The 16,029-nt window shown below is 35.6% G+C and overlaps 1 protein-coding gene across 1 annotated transcript in view; it reads left to right on the plus strand.

Annotated features, from left to right (window-relative positions):
- Positions 1-5,003: 5,003 nt before the first annotated feature.
- drpr (multiple EGF like domains draper) overlaps positions 5,004-16,029 on the plus strand; it is a 44,353-nt gene continuing 33,327 nt past the window's right edge. The window contains exon 1 of the mRNA XM_034973625.2: positions 5,004-5,362. The gene's annotated coding sequence lies outside the window, so the exon portion shown is untranslated. The remainder of the gene's footprint in view (positions 5,363-16,029) is intronic.

Genomic DNA, 16,029 nt, shown 5'->3' on the forward strand with positions numbered 1-16,029 from the left:
AAAAAACAACAAGTTTAGTGGTGTTGTAAACGGAAGTGTAAAACGTGTGGGTAGAAATCGCATCAGTATGGCATTTTCTACCTACTTGGATGCGAACAATTTTTTAACAAACCCAATACTTGAACCCGCAAAATACAGGGCGTTTATACCCACATTTAATGTTACTCGCATGGGTGTGGTAAAAGGTGTCCCTAATGATTGGTCCGAAGAGGAAGTCTTACTTAACATGAGTGTTCCACTTGGCTGCGGACCAATCATTAAAATCAGGAGGATGAAAAGAAAAATTGTAGTGAATGATGTAAACCAATTCATTAACACGGGGACGGTAATAGTTACTTTCGATGGGCAAATACTGCCTACCCGGGTATATATGTGCTACACTGCTTTACCTGTAGAGTTATACATTTACCCCACTGTGCAATGCTACCAGTGTTGCCGTTTTGGACATGTCAGAAATCAGTGCCGGTCAGTGCCAAAGTGTTATAAATGTAGCCAAGGGCATTCTGGCGACACTTGTCAGGTAGAGGAAGAGTATTACCGGTGTTGCCTATGCAAAGGTTCCCATCAAGCCATAAATAAAAAATGCTTAGAGCATAACAGACAGAGAGCAATAAAAGAAACCATGAGCAAAAGTTGTATTTCGTATATGGAAGCAATTAAAATACATCCACCAGTTTCAAACATGTCATATGCCGAAGCTTTGGTTTCAACGCCTGTGCCATCCTCTTCACCACAGGATATACATGGTCCCCAAAAATCTAAACTTCCATCTACTTCAAATTCAATGCCGAATTCGTATAAAAAAACAGTCTTTATAAAGCCAAGATCACCCTCAAAGCATAGCAAAGGCTATGACCGCTCTGCCCACTCAGAAATAATAAGAGATCCTGTTTTACCTAAACAAAAGTTTAATTTTAATAGTTCTGAAAATAACATGAACATGGCAGACATTATTAAAATATTAATTCAATTATTATCACAATCAAATATAGTTACACCGTCCCACGTTGCCACAGTAATTGAAGCCTTATATCAAATCTCTAATAATAATGGATCACAGAGCCAGAGTGATTCAGTGGAATTGCCTGAGCCTCAACAGTAGAAAACAAGACTTAATATATCTTATTAATAAACATGATCCCTTTCTTATCTGTCTCCAAGAGACATGGTTGAGAAGGGAATTTTTGTTCAAAATGCCGGGGTATGTTTGTCTCAGAGAAGACAGACCTGATGGGTATGGTGGAGTGGCCATACTCATCAAAAATACTCGGACATTTACACCTATCACTCTACCTGTACATAGCGATAACTTATCTGTTATTGCAGTTATTGTAAATAGTATATGTTATGTATCTATATATTTCTCTCGTCCTAATAATGAAATATTTAATGAAATAAATGAAATTTTTAATTTTTTACCGAAACCATTTTTATGTTAAGGGGATTTTAACTCTCATCACGAATTATGGGGATGTTCCACATCAACCTTCTATGGAGAAAAGTTGTTAGATTTAATAAGCTCCCATAACTTGTGCATTCTAAATACTGGGTCTCCAACACGGTTGGCACGGACACCTAGTGCTCCAGATTTGTCCATTTGCACTCCTGATCTAGCTTCATCTCTCACCTGGTCAACCGCTGAATCTACTGGTGGTAGTGATCACTACCCTCTAATTATTACTTTCCCTTTTGAAAAACCTCTAAAACATGTAAGACAGCCACGTTTAAAACATAAACTGACAGATGCAAAATGGAGTTTGTATAGTGCAGCCGTTGAAAAGAAAATCAATAATTTACCTGAAATTAGTCATTTGAATATATTAGAATCCTCACAAGCTTTATCTGCAGCTTTAATTGAAGCTGCAGATGAAACTTTTCCAGTAAAAAGGGGTGAGTGCATGGAATTTATTCCATCTCCACCATGGTGGGATGTAGAGTGCACTAATGCTGTTAAAGAAAGGAAAGAAGCAGAAAAACAATTTTGTCAAAATATGACGGATGAAAATTTTGATAATTACTTAAAAATTGCCAATACCACTAAGGAGCTACTTAGGGTAAAGAAATATGAAGGATGGCACAGGTTTTGTAAATCCTTGAATCCTAATGTTTCACCTTCAATTGTTTGGCAAAATATAAGAAGGTTTAGATCTGCATTTAAAGATTCACAACAGAATAAAATATCCCCAGCTCTAGCAGAGCAAATCATGGATCGTTTGGGTCCTCCTTATGTACCTGAATGTCCCATGGCCTTAACGCCCCTAATAGTATCTAATGATAATTATAATAATGTAGATTTGAATTCGCCATTTACACTTAACGAATTGAAAGGCGTACTGTCATCGACTAAGGATTCTGCACCAGGGGAAGACGGGATTCCTTATTCCTTCTTATCGAATCTTGACGACAATATCCTCAGGTACTACCTTTCTTTGATCAACAACGTTATGATGGCGGGTATCGTCCCCGAATCCTGGAGGTCCCAAACTTTGATCTTATTACAGAAGCCGAATAAATCGAGTTCAGATCCAACATCGTATAGGCCAATAGCATTATCGTCGGTATTAGCTAAAACTGCTGAACACCTCATTAAAATCAGGCTGGAATGGTTTTTAGAACATAATACATTATTATCAAGAAACCAGTTTGGTTTTAGGAAAGGTAAATGTACCCTTGACAGCTTGAGCGTTCTTACCACAGACATAAGGCTAAGTTTCTCTAAAAATGAGTCTTTGGTTGCTGCCTTCCTAGACATAAATGCCGCCTATGATAATGTAAATATCTCGATTTTAAAAAATAAATTGCTAGCCCTGAATATTCCTAATTTATTAATTAATTTTATTGTAAATATGTTGTACGAAAGATATATAAAGTATTCGTTAGATTCGTCTGAAAATGAAATTATATATAGAACTGTGTGGAAGGGTTTGCCACAAGGCTCTGTTTTGAGCCCTATATTATATAACATTTATACTTACGATTTGGACATTTCTGTTAACAGATATGCAAATGTGCTTCAATATGCAGATGATTTGCTTTTATATGTTGCTGGGCCATCTTTGGATAATACTAGTGAATTGTTAACTTTAGCGTTAAATGCTTTAAAGTGTTGGTTATATAATAATGGGCTAGATTTGTCACCATCTAAAAGCTCTGTTGTAGTATTTTCTCGAAAGCGAAATCTCCCATCTCTTCATATTAATTACAATGGTAATCCGCTAGCAGTTAAAGATAAGGCAAAATTTTTAGGCGTAATATTAGATTCTAAACTTACTGGAGTTCCTCATTTTGAATATGTTTCATTAAGGTGTGAGCGAAATTTGAATATTCTAAGGTGCCTTACAGGAGTATGGTGGGGTGCACACCCTTTTACAATGAGATTGTTATATAATGCTTTAATAAGAAGTGTTTTAGACTATGGAACATTCTTATTACACCCTGGTAATACAACTGCAGCTAAAAAGCTGGATATGATCCAGTCGAAGGCTTTGAGGTTAGTTACAGGTGCGATGAAATCGGCTCCGACAAATTGTCTTCAGGTAGAATGTTGTGATCCGCCCTTATATATGAGAAGACAATTCCTCTGTGATAAATACTTTTTTCGTACATTACAGCTAAGTTCCCATCCGTTATTTTCAAAAGTACGACAACTTGCATATCAGGTTGATACCTGCAATTACTGGACCCATAAAGACTCTCCATGTCTTGTAAAAAGTCTTAGAAAATATGAAAGTTTGGGAGCTCCCACCCATCGAAGTATTACTCTTCCTCTATACCAGCATAACTACAAAACCCTTATTGCTGTCCCGCAAATTAAATTCGATATAGGATTAAAATTAAAAGATAACCTTAATTCAATACAGGAATTTACTAACATTGTCAATAATAAATGGCCCGACAGGCACTATGTGTTCACAGATGCTTCTAAGCATGAGGATAGGAGTTGTGTTGGGGTTGGTGTATATCATTCACAATATAAAGGTATACAACAAATTAAACTTCCACCTGAAACTTCCGTTTACACCGGTGAATGTTATGGTTTACTTAAAGCTTTAGAATATGTTTTAATTTTAAAGATACCGAAAACCATAATATTTTCTGATTCCCGCAGTATTTTAGAAGCTATTAATAGATTTCCATTCAAATCCCATAAACAGTCTCCAATTGTTTTTGGGATTAGAGATCTTTTATATAAATGTTCACAGAGAAATTGCGATGTTGTCCTAGCTTGGGTACCAAGCCATGTGGGCATTCTCGGAAATGAAAGAGCTGATCAATTGGCAAATGAGGCTATACGCATTGGAGATACTGTCCCATACACCAATTATTGTTCTGACCTGATAAATTTATCCAAAGTATATTTGTATGAAACCTGGGATGGGGTATGGAATAACGATAGTTCAGTAGGTAAACATTATAGAAAAATTCAGACGTCCATTCCGAGAAAACCATGGTTCAGTCGATTAGTTTTCTCCAAAACTGTCACCTCTGTTCTGTGTAGAATACGCTTGGGTCATGTTTGTACACCAGCCCATTTGTACAAGATGAAAATTGTTCCCGATCCTTACTGTTCCTGTGGGGAGTATGGGGACTTGAACCATATTTTCTTTGCATGCACTTTGTATGATCGGTCTGCCTTTCTTGCTCATCTCGAATCATTGCATATACCATTTCCTACATCTATAGTTTGTTTATTATATACTAATTCTTCAAATATTTATAAAGTTCTAGCTTTGTTCCTAGAAAAAAATGATATCAAGTTATAGTATATATGTGGGTATATTATTATTAGATTAGTGAAAACCTTATCCTTTTCCTTTCAAATTCCAAATCCCGATTTTTCAATCTTATCCATAGTTTCCCTAACTTTAAACTTTAATAAATAACAAACCTGACATTGGCTAATCTGTGTAAAGCCAGAACAAAAAAAAAAAAAAAAAAAAAAAAAAAAAAAAAAAAAAAAAAAAAAAAAAAAAAAACATTCATCCAAGGTATATATAATCACTAGTGATGTGATTATATACTCTGCTAGTGATTACTGATTATATCCAATATTATATACAATATGTCCATTATATTCTCTTTGATAATAACTACGTTTTGTTTGCGGAGTTGTGATTGTTAAATAATTAGTGCAGTAAAAATAATAATTGTGAACTTCATGATATCCTCGTATATAATATTGCTTGCTTAATTTAACATTTAATATTTTTTCAATATTGTAATAATTAATGTTGTGTGAATTGGTGAATACCACTGATGTACAAACTGAGAAGTGAGGTACTGTATGTGAAGTGCGAACAAGTGAATCACTGTGTATCTTAACTCTTGAGACAATCAACTGAATATAATTTGCTGTTTCCGGGTAAGTGATACTAGATTTTTAACTCCCAATCTACAGATTTTAGTTTTTTAAATCTAATATAATATCATGAACTCAATATCAGGATAGGTGACCCAAATCTTATTAAAATAATATTATTGAGCTTGGCCTTGTTCACACCTATTTTATATTTGACTAGATATTAATATAAATGTGTCTTATCATCCCTATCCTGTTTTTAATTCCTTATGTATCATGTAACTTAATCTTTTCAATTTGTCAGGAACTTATTGCTAACCAAAGTAATTTAAACAATGAAGTAATGCAAGAATGTTGGCCATCTGTGTATAATGATTTATTGTAATGATTCCAACTAAGTCTAGGTTCTAGGCATTTGTTAGGCAGTTCGTAACTACTAAATTAAGTAACATATTGTAAAGTACTAAATAATTTTCTTTGTTACCTTCTGTGTGAACTTAGGTCGTAAAAATGCTACCCTGAATTTCCATGGTAAAATTACTCCTTCATTGTTTACGCTTCTCGCCATCTAAATTCAAAGTAAGTATAGTGAATCCATTGTAGACTTGAATCCAGCATAGACTTGTTTTAAATGTCAATATGAGTGATATACCCTGAATTAAGTTGTTGTGTGTTTTGGCAGACTTCACACATCTTTGAGAACATGTTGCCATGTATACGTACCTAAAGTCCTGTGCACTGCTAGACATCCTGGGCAGTCAAATCCACGTTTTCATCATTTACATATTCTTTGGCTATACTGGAATATATATATATATTGGAATTCTTATTATGATATTAGGATAAGAGCTTGCTGGCATCTTGTGGTAAGGTGGTAAAAAAGGAAACAAGATAGAAACCTATTCTCCAAAAAATATATCCAATGTAGCATTAGTTTATTAAGTAAATTCATTTAAAAAAACTGGCCAAGTGTGAGTCAGACTAGCGCACCGAGGGTTCCATACTCAGGTATTTTTTCAACAATAACAAATGAAAAACTATTGCTCATAAAAATGAATAAAAATCGGTTTGAGAATGTACAAGTAAAGCCCTTTCATATGATATAAATTTAAATAGGTACTAAATATTTGTTCATGAATACATTTTAATTATTTTCTTGTGCTGTAACCACAAATTCACGGTTTTCGGATTTTTCCTTTACTTGTGCCATAAGACCAACCTATCTGCCAAATTACATGATTCTACGTCAACGGAAAGTACCCTATAGGTGTTCTTGACAGACACGACTGACGGACAGACAGACAGATAATGGTTCCTTTTTCCTTTTGAGGCATGGAACCCTAAATATTTTAAATACAAACTTATTGCTTTATTACTTACTAGCTTATGCTCAAGATTTCGGCCGCATGGACTACACAATTTTAAAACCCCTATTACACCCCCTGAGGGGTTGAATTTTCGAAAATGTTTTCTTAGTGGATGCCTACGTCATAATAGCTATCTGTATGCCAAATTTCAGCCCAATCCGTCCAGTAGTTTGAGCTGTGAGTTGATAGATCAGTCAGTCAGTCAGTCACCTTTTCCTTTTATATATTTAGATCAAATTAAAAAATTACCTGTATTTTTTTTTAATCATTCATAAAAATTCAAAAGTCAATTAATACATTTTGTTGATATAGAGACTGCTATGGATCATAGGTCACATTACTCATACAGTTACTGGTAAATAGTACCTACTTATTAATTACTTATTATCACATGGTGGTAATTAACTTCTATAGAACATGCAGAATTATTCCAAAATAGACTATATACATTCAATGAAAATTATGACTAACTGATACAATAATACCAGGAACATTTTATACCACATATGGTTGGCAGATTCACTCAAAAATTTTCTACTTACCTACTTAGAATAATTCTTTATCCATACTAATATTATAAATGCGAAAGTGTGTCTGTCTGTGTGACTGTCTGTCTGTCTGTCTCTCTGTCTGCTAGCTTTTCACGGCTCAACCGTTCAATTGATTTTGACGAAATTTTGTACAGAGATAGCTTACATCCCGGGGAAGGACATAGGCTACTTTTTATTCCGGAAAATTGAAGAGTTCCCACAGGATTTTTAAAAAGCTAAATCCACGCGGACGAAGTCGCGGGCATCTTCTAGTATGTAATAAGTTTAGCTTAACATCTGGTGGGGTAGTTACATACAGTGACTGGAGTAAAAATGGATTAACTAGAACCATATTTCTTCTAACCCGTAAATATTGGAATTATATTTATTTTCTAATTGATCTAACTTAATCCACACATTAGTGTGGATAATATTAATTATAAATGCGAAAGTGTGTCTGTCTTGTCTGTTTATCTGTCTGCTAGCTTTTCACCGCCCAACAGTTTAACAGATTTTGATGAAATTTGGTACCGAGTTTATTTTATTTATTTTTATTTTATTTATTAGGAACACACAATACATTAATTTAACACAAACTACGACACTTATAAACAAACACAGGCTGATAAATGTATCTATAAAATGTGTAAACAGTATTTGCAAAATATCTAGACAAATAAAAAGAACTTAACTAACTACTTAACTAAACAAATAACTAAGTTACTTAGGAGATGAACCCACCGTAAAATGATAAGAGCTTTTTTTTGAATGCAGTAGCTGAGTCATGAAATATGTCGATGCCAGGTATCTTTTTTGATATTTCGTAAAATTTTGCACATATACGCATAATTGGGGCTTGATTTCCTAGATGAGATTTGGTGAAAGGTATATGGAAGATTTTTGGGGATATAAAACTGCGGGAGGTGTCTATGTGGAACAGATAAGGATATTCGATTGAGAAGGTTACTATATTTAACTTTATTTCGTAAAATTTTATGTAGAAAGCACAAGTCAGGTATTTCGCGCCTATTTCGAAGAGATGTCATGTTAAACTCAGCCAGTCGCTGATAATATGGCTGTCTGTGTGAGATGCCACTGACGTTAAAAGCTAAGTGTCGAGTTAGCTTATATCCCGGGGAAGGCTACCCGGTATTTATTCTGGAAAATTAAAGAGTTCCCACGGGATTTTTAAGCCTCAATCGAGGGCATCAGCTAGTTTCTAACAAATAATTCATTCTGTCTCCTACTTATCGATAAGACACCTTACCCTGAATCTGTCTGATACTTATACATCTTTTAAGAAGGTTTGCCTGCCATATTATTATTCATGTATTTAGCTACATGATCATTATGATAGCCCCAGTTCGCATCAGTTTATTTGTAAGAGTTACATGCTCAATATTTATCACAATACTAGCTGATGCTCGGGACTTCGCGTTCGCGTGGATTTAGGTTTTAAAAAACCTGTGGATAAAAGGTAGCCCATGTCACTCTCCAGGTCCTTACTATACCCATGCCAAAAATCGCGTTAATCCGTTACTCCGTTGCCAACCAACAAATCAATAAATCAACAAACTAACAAACAAACACACTTTTGCATTTATAATAAGGGCACTGATTTGCATTACGTTCGTGGATCGTGGTGTAGAGCATTTATTTAAATGTGTTGATAGACCACGACATTAATCCAGGACATTACAGGGCCTTGATACAATTGTGATCTGGATCACGGTTCACGTAATATCGAGCGTCAAAGTTACTTAATCGTTTAGAATTAGGTATTCATTTTCGCTGATAGGACACATTCACTGATCTCAGTTCAATCAAGTAATTCGTAGATGGGGGAATAAAAATTGAAGTCATTGATCAATCACAACCTCCTCATTCTGCTTTTCAGTTTCACCTTTTCAAAATTGGAGTAGGCAGGCACCACACAGTGGTACATTTCTTTTTCCTGTTAATTGAAATTGAATGTTTTATCATTTGTAGCATCCGGGCGGAGGCGGACGGCGAATCAGCGTTACTCGTGCGTATTTTGTGCTGTGCTCGCACAATCGTATCTAACTCTGAGCGTACCTACCTACATTTTGTGATAAGTTGTGAAAGCTTTTGTCACGTTTCACACAACAGCAGGAAAGGTACACGTACCGGTACGGTACCTACCTATCCACTGAAGTATACTATATAATATACTTATTATCTGCCTGTACTTATAATATTAATTATCTTGATTATTTATGAATCACTAGCTGAATAGCTGGCATGCGTTGCAATACGACTTGCGCGACTCCTTCACGGAAATGTCAACAACAACTGTACAAAGTTTAAGCTACATCGGATTACGACTCGATCGCCATCTCGATCTGTCGCTTACTACCTATATACCTATAGGTATCTTCTAGCGGTAATCGGTGTACCTATACCTACCTATCATAAATTCATGCAAATAGCTATGAACAAGACATCGTTTGGATAACGGAAATGGAATCGCTTATAAACATAACATCGTCTGCCAGCTTAGGTCGTATGGTGTACCTTGGTACATAGATATGAAAACAGCACGGCTCGGAAGTTAGTAGTTAGGTACTTACCGCCACACCGCTTTTCAATAATGGCATATAAACATGATGATGCGTAAATATTTGGTCAGCGGCCATACCAGCACGTACTGACCTATTTAACTCGTAACGGTCATATTAATTGCTTTGTTCTTTGAGTCGCTTAGTGTTTTCACAACTATTGAGTAGAGCTAGGGTTACCAAGGCCTAATATGATTAAAAAACCGACCAAGTGCGGGTCAGACTCGCGCACCGACGACGGTTCTGTACTCGGATATTTTTTCGACATTTTGCACGATAAAATCTGTTTTAGAATATGCAGGTAAATGGCAAGTAAGTGCAGGTAAGTGGCAGGTCTTATAGCACCATTAAATGAATAAATCTGAAAACCGTGGATTTGTGGTTATGTACAATCACACAAAAAAATTAAAATGTGTTAAGTACAAATAATTACCTAGTATTTTCTATTTTCAAAGTAAGATAACTACACCAAGTGGGGTATCATATGAAAGGACTATACATTCTAAAACAGATTTTTATTTATTTTTATGCATCATAGTTTTTGAATTATCGTGCAAAATGTCGAAAAAATACGACTGTAGTACGGAACCCTCATTGCGCGAGCCTGGATAAAAAAAGCCGGATATTATACTAAGCCTCTACTGTCCGTCCGTCCGTCAGTCAGCGGGTTTTATCTCGTCAATAATAGGTAGAGAATTGAAATTTTCACAAAATCTGTATTGTATACCTAATCTATATATGTAACAACAAATAATAAAAAAATTCGAATTGGCTGCCATGAAAATAAAAATAAAATAAAAAATGATATTTCTTGTTGAATGTACGGAACTCTTCGTGTGCGAGTCCGACTCGCACTTGACCTATTTTTTAATAGTCTGTTGCTACTTGCTGTTGTCCTTTGGGCGGTGATAATCGAAAGAATCATCATTATCAAGCGGAACGCATAGTGAAAGTAACTTATAGTAAGCCAAAGCATTTAGGTTACCTCGATTTGCGCTACAAATGCCCGCTACAGCACATACTAGCCTTAGACTCCTTAGACCAAAAAAGCAAGACTGGACGCCCATTGGCCAAATTGTCGCCTGAGCGTCAGCGATCGCTTCTTTTGAGTAGCTGAAGCGGCTGCACAAGATATATTATGATTATTGAGTAGGACTTGGGTCACCAAGTCCTAAAATACAATAGCCGAACTTAGCGCGCTCTCACTCATACCTATAATATGACGTTTTGTCGGTCTCAACGACAGAGACAACGCTCTACGAAACCGAAATGTCTTTCTAAATGTTGATGTACAATATTTCTTGTCGGCTACTGTACTAACTTATCCACCCGGCCGCGGCGTTTAGAGCAAAATGTTCAGCCTAATATTATAGTTCTAATCTCTTTCTAAAGGTCGATGTACTTACAAAATTTGTACCTAATATTATAGGAATTCGGATAACAACAGTATCTTTATATAGCTTGATGTATTTTTGCTGGCTACTGTTTATCTTTTATAATAGGTAGGTAGTCTGTTGCTGTTGTCTTCTGGGCGGTGGTAATCCAAAGAATCACCACTATCAAGCAGATCGCATAGTGAAAGTAATTATTAGGTAGTAAGCCAAAGCATTTAGGTTACCTCGATTGGAGCCGAAAAGTTCAAGAGTAGAGCCTTTTAAAAAATCATATTAATTTTGTACAAAATGGGACTAATACCTGGATCTGTAATATGTATTGATTTTGCATTTATTCTAATTTTATCAGGCAGGTACGTAGCGGGAGGTACTATAGGTCCCAAAAGCGATGTTGTGTAATTGTTCTAGTTGCTTTGCACATACCTAATCTTTATTTGTTATGCATGTCTGGGTAAAAAATATAGCCTCAAGTGTTATTTGAAATCCACACATTGCATACTAGATATTTTTAGAATCCACCCCACCCACTCATCCAGCAGCAATTCAGGATTATTATCACTCGAGTTTAATATCATTAAAATAGATCTTAACCTCTAGATATGTAACATTATTCATTTTTATGTGCCTTATCATAAAACTAGCTTATTCCCACGACTTCGTCCGCGTGAACTACACAAATTTCGGAATTATAAGGAAAAATGTTATGATTTCAGGCTTGGATCACAAAACGCGCGACGAAATTGTGTGCAACTCCAACCAGCATATCAGTTCGATTTGGGAAAAACTACATAAAAACTTGACTGAGTATGACGTTCTGTTTGTCGTACAGTTCCCGTCGCACTTTGCGTGTGTCCAACTGGAGGCTCCAATGCAAAAAGTGTCATTTTCAAAATGACAATGCAAGCTAGAAGCACCTCCTGACAAACATTTTTAAACTTAAATCACTACCTATTATAAATGCGAAAGTGTTTGTTTGTTTGTTGGTTTGTCCTTCAAACACGATACGAATAGATAGGTACTATAGATATTAGATACCTATTTCTTATTCTTTTATTTGACGAAAGTACAATGAAACTTTGACTAGGTAATTTAGTTCTATATTTGTCTAGTAATTTGTGTCCTACGTCATAAACCTTAAATGCTGTTTTATCTGCAAATAGTCGAATCTAATTTGTAATAGTCAGTAGATTCGACCTTCAAACGATACTGATTCAAACAATGTTTTTTTTTTTTTAAAGAATATTAGCCATGTTAAATGACTAATATTCCCCTTTCCTCTCCAACTAAGCGCCAGGCTTGTGCTAGGAGTAGGTACGACAATAGTGCAACGGGCGGGGTTTGAACCGTCGACCTTTCGGTTTTCAGTCCACTCCTTTACCGGTTGAGCTATTGAGGTAACTTGACTGTTAACCTGTTCCGTTGGTGGTTTATCGATCTATTTAGCCTATGATTCATCATCATCATCATCAACAACCGATAGACGTCCACTGCTGGACATAGGTCTCTTGTAGGGACTTCCACACGCCACGAACTTGCGCCGCCTGAATCCAGCGGCTCCCTGCGACTCGTCTGATGTCGTCCGTCCACCTTGGGGGGGGGGGGGGGGGGGGGGGGGGGGGGCGACTTTCAGCTTCACACCTCAGCTTCGCAGTCCGTTGGGCTATGTCGATTACTCTAGTTCTCCTACGGATCTCCTCATTTCTGATTTGATCACGTAGAGAAACTCCAAGCATAGCCTATGATTAATAACGATTAATTGATCAAATATTTGATAGTATAATATATGATACGGCTATTGTAGTCTGTCTGGGGGTGTCTTTTCCGTCGCGCTTTTGGTTCGTCAGTAGACCTTTCTCTTCTCGCGCTGTAGGGAAGTACAGTAGGTACCATATGCTCTAAGGTTCGGACAGTGCGTAGACACAATATCAGCTCCACACGGTCGTAGGAGCTCTTTTTCTGACACTAACCTGACCTCGGTATTAGCTATTAGCTATTAGTTATTAGCTATTTAAATACATATTACATTACCTACTCTTATATTCCTTACCTAATATAGGGTAAACATACCGGTTATCGGCCATTTAAGCGGTTTGTCGACTTCAGAGTTGATTTCTATCATAATGCTGTATTCCAAGACTTTGAAAAAAAAAACCATTTCATCCTACATTAGTCTAGTTTCATAAAACCTAACGTTTATAGACGTATCAGTAATACTTAATTTTTAAAAAAATGTTATTCGTAAAAATAGCAAATATACCGGCTATCGGCCTTTTCACTCAGTTATCGCCCACCAGTTTACTGTTTATCGGCCACCAAATTTACGGTAGAAAAACTAATCTTATTCAATAGTTCATAGGGTGTATAATTAAAATTGTATAAATGTATAACAAACAATAAGTAAATTCACAAAAAGCGGTATATTTTTATTCTCTTCTACGACTAAAAAGTACAATAAGATTAAAATTTCGATTCAAAATAGCTACTTTTTGCTTGAGCATCAATAAAAATCTCCATACAAAATAAAATTCAAACATAACATAAAATTGTATGCCAAGATTAAGGGGAACTAAAATAGGCACCAATACCATTAATAAAACAAACAAATGATTCACAAACATTAAAAGAATTCTTATATAAAGTAAACATTTTAAAAAATCAACACAAAGTTAAATTAGGTAAATTACTTAATCAGTCTATCTATCGGTCAGCCTCAGCCAGTATTGTTATTGAAAGTCTTGCAAACTTCTCTTCTTCACACAACATACATCCATATGGTGCGGTAGCTGCTTGAACGTATGATAAATTCTTTAGTTTCGTGCATTTTAGGTGATACCAACGAATGCATTGATCACAGCCAATATTCATTTCGCCCTCTTCTTCGGTGTCACTTATAAGGTCAAGATCACAAGAACCACATTTAACGCGGGATTGAGTTTCTTCTACTATCTTTTTCTTCATCTATTTTGGTTGTGGTTATCTTTTCTCTTTAGCTCTCTTTCAAGCTTTCTTTTCTTAATTTGGTTTTCTTTGTCCTGTTTCGCTTTTTCTTTTTTTTCGTAGTATTGTTGCCAAGCTTTAGATGTTATATCACTCGGAAACTGATTCGATGTACGAGTTCCTTTGTTTTTAGTGATGAAATCAGGAAATTTCAGGTGTTTTTAAATGGATCATCTATAAGAGTTTGTGAGAGCTTGTGTTTCTGGAGTTGGTGCTATTAATATGTTTTCTGTGACTATTATTTTACTGATAGGTATTTCCTGATTTATTGTTCGAAGATTCTGTAGAATGTATCGATTGTTTTTCTGCTAACGTAATAAAATCATTATCGGGTTGTCCAATTGCATTAACATAATCAATTTTCAACGCAGAAGAAACTATATTCATGTCAGATATTTTCCTAGCCTCTGTATTACCATAACTTATAATAATGGGTGAGTTCTTTTCAGTATCAGCCTTTTTAGTACATTTTTGTTGTTTATCTGGTGAAACATCCAAAGACCTGTTTACGAGGACATGATCGTGATCTATACCTGCAAATGTAATATTCATCCTGATATTTTCTCTTTGATCCTGGTACTTTTTAGATTCTTTAGCTTCTAGATTTGTATGTATTTCCGGATGGGGATCTTTGATCTTAGCTCAGGGACCGTTTTAATTTGGACTACATGCATCATGGGGCTTTCATCTCCCTCCCTTATTAATTTCAAATGGCCGAGAGAAGGGTTTGGTTTTTATTAACCAGTAAACCAGTAGTATTGAGCGGCCGATAACCATCGGCCGCTCAATATTTCAAATGGCCGGAAACAGATCAAATTTTACTAATTTTCGGCCGTCCTTTATTTCAAATGGCCGAAGATGGGTTTGGTTTTTACTGGTTAACGGCCGCTCAACTTTCGGTATTTTCGAAGATCATATCTTTGAAAATATGAGGCATACTGACGGCCGGAATCTAGTTGTAAATTCACAAAATTCTAGCTGTTCACAAATATAATGGAATCTATGTTGGTGAATTTAAGGTTTCCGTAATAAAAGAAAAGAAAAATAACGTAAATAAACCAGTTTTGCGACCACCTGGACGGAAAGTAGATTTTGAAATTAATCGTTAACGTATTATCCGACCACCAAAAATATCGCAAATTATGAAAAGTTTGATGAGATTGGGCACTTAAATATTTAAATTAAACATGCTAAATATACACAAACCTAAGCAATGACCAATAAACCAACAATAACACTTAAAACTTACATTTCAAAATCAATCAACGTGCTATTTTTTTCGCTAAATTTGATACACGTATACACACCAAATTTTGAAATGGTAACTGAGGGCTCAGTTCAAAAAATTCGAGGTCATGCCGTTGGATTGCGAATCGTGAAGTTCATCCGGATCGAATAGCGCAAAATTAAAAAGGAGAGGTGTATATCATTGCCTATTATTCAAAATAACGTGCGAAGTGGCCGAAAAGGGGTAGTGGCCGGCAAACCGGTATGTTTACCCTACAATACACAAAAAATGTTTAGGTAGGTCTAAATATAAATTAAATAAAGTTTCTCATTTATGTCTAGACAATATTTCATAGAATTAGTATTCATTATGTGCCCTATAGTCACCCTCTATACCTAGGTGTCGTAACCAATCAATCGATATTATTTGGATTGGTGAATTGAATTTTTTAATACTAATTAATTAAGTAGATAGCTATGCCAAAGTTAATTGAATTATATAGTCTAAGTAGGTGCTTCGATCGGTACTACATTTTACAGGTTTCGATTACTAAAACAATTAGGTGGTTAAGTATTAATCTAAGGTGATTAAATTGTTTAAAACCTGACATTGAGGTGGCGATTCTACGCTTCCCT

The sequence above is a fragment of the Maniola hyperantus genome, chromosome 12, assembly GCF_902806685.2.
Source record: "Maniola hyperantus chromosome 12, iAphHyp1.2, whole genome shotgun sequence".
NCBI lineage: Eukaryota > Metazoa > Arthropoda > Insecta > Lepidoptera > Nymphalidae > Maniola > Maniola hyperantus.